The sequence below is a fragment of the Protopterus annectens genome, chromosome 7.part0, assembly GCF_019279795.1.
Source record: "Protopterus annectens isolate FY-2018-M chromosome 7.part0, PAN1.0, whole genome shotgun sequence".
NCBI lineage: Eukaryota > Metazoa > Chordata > Ceratodontiformes > Protopteridae > Protopterus > Protopterus annectens.
The window spans coordinates 1403769314-1403775313 of record NC_056739.1 but is presented as its reverse complement, the minus strand read 5'-3'; the positions used below and the strand labels follow the sequence as shown (position 1 = coordinate 1403775313).

At 41.9% G+C, this 6000-nt stretch overlaps 1 protein-coding gene across 1 annotated transcript in view; it reads left to right on the top strand.

Annotated features, from left to right (window-relative positions):
• DOCK3 (dedicator of cytokinesis 3) overlaps nt 1-6000 on the top strand; it is a 4843230-nt gene that overhangs the window by 2518651 nt on the left and 2318579 nt on the right. The window lies entirely within an intron of this gene.

The window sequence follows — 6000 nt, the reverse complement described above, 5'->3', positions numbered from 1 at the left end:
GTGTATGACATCCCCTCTCTGGGCCAGTAATCATGTTGCCTAATCCTTACCACTGACACTGAAGAGGGACATTCACTTGGAACAAAAATAGATATAAACAGTATTTCCAGATGCAGTTCTCTGTATCAATCACAATTTCCCTTAAGAGCACACAGGGAACACACACAGTCTGGGGTCTAGGTTTCTCTCTCTCTATCTCTCCAGGTCCCTATTGAGAATCCCCACTGGCACAGCTGTAGAGTTGAGTCTTCAGCTGAGTGTCCAAGCCAAGTCTTCACAATACCCTCTCTGTGAAACAGTTGACACACACACTCTTTGAGACCTTATTCACACACACACACACACACACACACACACACACACACACACACACACACACACACACACACACACACACACACACGCTTGAAAAAGTCTGGTACAGATTTACTAGCTATGCCCCCTTCTTCCCAGACTATAAGGTAGATACACTGCCACTAGACACTCCAAAGCCAGCTACTCTAAGGCTCGTATAAAGGTACCCAATTATACTGAGTGAAATTAATATTATTACAAAGGATAGTGTTTGACAAATGCAGTAAGGCTTTCAGGAGTGGCCACAGTCACCAAATAGATATAAGTACTCCCAAAGCTTAAAATATTCTCTAAAGGACCAGCCACAATGAAATGTTTAAATATATTTAATAATAAATAATAAAAGAGCATGAAAATATGGAATATCTATTTACAATAAACACTAGAGTTTCAGTCACAGGAGATAAATAGATTCACACAGATACAGAAAAACAGTACTTAACTAATCTCACTATATTTTCCTGACTGATCAAAAGAATTACTAATCCCATGTCACTTACTAGTGCAGGGCAAGATGAAGTAGGTGAGTGGTCTTCCTTCTGTGTCAGGTTCCAGAAGCAGACTACTCTGAGACTTCAGTCTCATCTAGTATTTTTGCCCTGGATTACAGAATGAGATCACATTCATCTGGTCATCTGACTTATGGTTCCCATACTACCCCCTTCCCTACCAGCTGACCCAGAATCTTACACATATGTGTCAATAATACACAAACATAGAACTTTGCTAAGATCTGTTGCAGCTTCTGAAAGTCACAAAACAATAAAACACTTCCACTCTTCCTACAGGAGATAATAAACCATTATCTGGCACAGACATTTTGTCTCTGGTTGCAATCAGAACTGTAATATACAATTTTTATGATCTAAATTAGGTAATTTAATTTCATACTATTTTTCAACATTAGCTGGAGCTGAGCTTAATCTCTTCACTTCCAGTATCCTCTATTACCACATAAATTTCAGTAGGTATAATACAGTATGACATACAAGTATAATTCTTTTCCTGTCCAACAGGACACATGTTTGGTACATTTTTAACACAAGCAACTTTACAAATACATTTTCAACACAAGCACCTGTAAAAATCAGTTTGCTATACAAATGACACATAATTCTTTACAAAACTCCACCTAACTGTACTGGTATGTGTTACACATCCACTGTCTTACTTTTCCTGGCATAGCTGGCAGTACCTCATATCATCACATCTCTCCCCCCTTTGAAGATTCAAGCTAGTTTTTCAAGTGACCCTTGAGAAGCACTGCTTGAGAGGAATGAGCCTGTATGGGAATACATTAACCCTTTCCTTGTCTTGAGAACCCATCTGCATTGACATTGCTGACCCCACTACAGCACTGCGCTGTCATGTTATATGCCTGCAACCCAGTGCGCCACCTTAGTAGCTTGGCATTTTGCTGGCTGGCTCGATGTGCCCATAGATCCCCCTCAGACTCCTCCAGACTCCTCCTACCATCCACTGCAAATAGTCCCAGGGCCTCCCTATCATGGTAAGGCTTCATCAGGTTAGAGCACTCCTATCATACCTGGCCTTTTTCTGCTGTTGGGCTCCTGCCAGTTTCTCCTGGGCCAAGCCCATAAGTACCCTAAGTTCTGTCCTGAAATTCAGGACATATCCCACAGCAGACTCCTTCTGAGATTCACACTCACCCTCCCACTCATCTTGAATGAAATCTAAAAGTCCCCTCACTCTATACCGATACAGCAACTCAAAGGGTAAAAAACCTGTAGATTACTGGGGTACCTCTCTGTATGCAAACAATAGATGGGGCAAATATTTGTCCCACCCTCTCTTTTAAACTGGTCTGAAAATATCCATAGCATGGTCTTTAGTGTAGAGTTTAACCTCTCCACAAGACCATTAGTCTGGGGGTGGTAAGGGTGGTCTTTAGGTGCTTCACCCCACAGAGCTCCCACAGACAAGCCAGCAGGTTTGACATTAAACTGAGTTCTCTGTCAGTCAGTATTTCTCTCAGGAAACATATCCTGCTGAAAACCTCAAACAAAACATTTGCTACTGTTTCTGCCTCAGTGGACGAGAGAGCTACTGCCTCAGGGTATCTAGTAGCATAATTTACTACTACCAGAATATACTTTCTCCCTGTGGAACTTAGGATACTCAGATGCCCAACAACATCCATAGCTACCCTCTGAAATAGCTCCTCAATCACAGGCAAAGGCATCAAAAGAGGTTTGACCTTGTCTCCTGCCTTGCCTACTTTTTAGCACTCCTCACAGATCCTGCAGTACCCTGTTATATCCCTTGCATTTCCAGGCCAATAAAAATTCTGTATAATGTGTCTCTTGGTATGCTTTATGCCAGTATGACCTGCAAAGGGAATATCATGGGCTATGGCTAGAAGTGCCAGACAGTAGGCTCTTGGCACTACTAACTGCTGTATTACCTCACCCTCTATCCCTCCCTCAGGGATCCACTTTCTATACAGTAAGCCTTTGTTCCAGTATACAGATTCCCCTCTTCCTTGATAATTAGGTATCTCCTTAGCTACCTCCCTCAAGCCACTTACTGTAGGGTCCAAGAGGTGAGCCTTTCTCAACTTTATCTTTGTGACCCTTCCCAGACCCACTTTCACAGGAAGTCTAGCATTCTCTGACAGTCATGCCTCACTGTCAGCCTGGGTATTACCACTCACCTCTGCCCTTGCAGTCACTCTGTCCAAGGGAACATCAGTACCCACCAGCAGCTGTGGCTCACACTTTCAAGCCAACTGCTAAAGGATAGCACCCTCTTTGAAATAGCCATTTCACCAGCCCTGTCTTCAGGTCTGGGGTCTGTCTAAGTCTCCTCCAGGCTACCATCCCGCATGCCTGTCTCTAAGCCTGACTGCATGTAGCTGCATGCAGACAAGGTACTGAATTATCAAAATTATTCCCTATCAAGACATCTCTAGGGATATTCTCAAACACACCTATTTGCTTATTTCCTTTCCCACCCTCCCAGTCAAGGTGAACCCTGGCCAAAGGCATTTGGTATGGGGTCCCTCCTAAAGCTATGACTGGAGTGGACTGCCCAAGCAAGTACTGCTCCTCTTTAACCACTGCAGGCTTCACCATGGTTATGTCAGAGGCAGTGTTTCTCTTTGCAGTGGCCTGTTTTCCACCCACTAAGATTGGATAGAAACTCTGGTGATAGTTTGCTACCTCTGTTGTCTCCAGACAACTTACCACTGGCAAACTTTTATTACCACTTGCTGGCTTCCCCATATTTATTTCCCCACCTTGCTTCCATGGACATCTATATGATACATGGCCACACAGGTTACATTTAAAATATTTAACACTGGTTTCCTGGCCATGTACCTGAACTAGTTAGTGGCTACCCCTGTTACTGGTGAACTCTTTTGGTGTGGTTTAGGCTGCCCGCCATGGGTTCCTTTATATCCATGAGCAGTACTGGGTATTCCCTTCCTGTGCAGTGATGCCCTGCTTGCTAAATAGAGATCTCCTTTGTTCCCCAGCTCATCTGCAGAGTTTCACTCCCAGTCTGCCAACTGGATTCTCATGTTCTCAGGCAAAGTGCTAAGGACTTGTTCCCTCACCAAAAGGTATGTCAGTCCTTCAAAAGTCCTGACATCCACTCACCTACCTATGAAAATAAGTTCTTAACTCAGCAATATAATCAGATACCTTCTGCCTTGTGTCTATGCTCACAAAACTTTTTATGTAAGTGTCAGTTGTTAACATAAAACATTTTAGTAAACATTGTTTTACTCTATCATAGTTTAAACAGTCAATATCAGACAATTTAGAAGCAGCAGTTACAGCTTTAGCATGGAGTAAGGAGTCCAGGAACCATACCCAGAGCCATTGCTCAGCATTATACTATTTATATACTCTTTAAAATATATGAATAAAACTATCAAAATTATCATCCTCTGTAAATTGTGGAAGAAATTTACTGACGTTTATTACTTCTGGGGTTCAGTTATTCCTTTAACCATTACCTCCATGACCCTGGTGGTTAGTCAGCATCTCCTTCTCATGTTGACACTGTTTCTCATTTTCTTCAGCCTGCAGATACCACAGCCTCCAAATGCCGCAGTCTCTCTGCTGATTCTAATTCCAAATGTTTGGCCTCCAGTTCAAGTCTGTTTAACTCCAGATAGATTTTTAATTCCTCTGAGGAAAAGGCAAACTGTCCAGTTTCTTAGGGCTTCATATTCCCAACACTAGACTGGTTATCCTCCTGGTTGATGGTCTGAGCTGCTTCTAAGGCTGAAATAATTTCCTCTTTAGTCAGGTTGGTGTACAGCAGTCCTTTGGCTTCACACACCTTGGCCAACTGTTTTTTGTCAGCTTACCATAATCCTCTGCTGACATCTTTGCCTGCTTTCCCTGACTAAACTAAATTAACAAAAAAATAAATAAAAACTGTTGTGAGAATGAAACTCTGAATATTTAGAATGTGGCTGCTGCGAATACACACCCCTTTACTGACAACTACCTACAGGCTATATAAGTTTAATTAATATTCACACCATCACTTACCAATATGTGAAGTCCCCTCTCTGGACCAGTAATCAAGGGGCCTAAATCCTCACCACTGACACTGAAGAGGGAAGTTCACTTAGAAGAAAAATAGATACACACAGCATTTCCAAATGCAGCTCTCTGCATCAAGCCTAATGTCCCTTAAGCACACAAATAACACACTTAGTACAAGGTTTGGGTTTCTCTCTTTCTCTCTCCAGGGCTCATTGAGACTCCCCACTAGCACAACTATATAGTTGAGTCCTCAGCCAAGTGTTCAAGTCAAATCCTCCAGCACCCTCTCTGTGAAACCAGCACTTTGTGTTCCTGCTCCAAGCAGCTGACACACACACTCTTTGAGATTTTATTTTCACACACATTCACACACACACACACACACACACACACACACACACACACACACACACACACACACACACACACCTGGGAAAGGCTGGCACAAATTTAATAGCTATGCCCCCTTCTGCCCAGACTATAAGGTAGTTACACTGCCACCAGACTCTCCAATGCCAACTACTCTAAGGCTCTTACAAGGTTACCCAATTATACTGAGTGAAATTAATATTAATGCAAATGATAGTGTTTGACCAATGCAGTAAGGCTTTCAGAAGTGGCCACAGAGTCACTAAATTGATATAAGTACCTCAAAGGTTAAAATATTGTTTAAAGGACCAGCCACAATGAAAAGTTTAAATACATTTAATAATAAATAATAAAAAAATGAGAATGTGGAATATCTATTTACAGTAAACACCAGAGTTTCAGACACAGGATATATTAAAATAACACAGATGAATAGATTCATACAGATGCAGAAAAACAGTACTTAACTAATATCACTATATTTTCCTGACTGATCTAAAGAATTACTATTCCTTGGTCACTTACTAGAACAAACCAAGATGAAGTAGGTGAATGGTTTTCCTTCTTTGTCAGTTTCCAGACACAGACTGCTCTAAGACTTCAGTCTCATCTAGTATCAAAACGTCATTTTTGCCCTGTATTACAGAATGACATCACACACATCTGGTCATCTGACTTCCGGTTTCCATACTACACCCTACAGCAACTGGCCCAGAATCTCGGAAATATTTTCCAGTCCTACACACAGAAA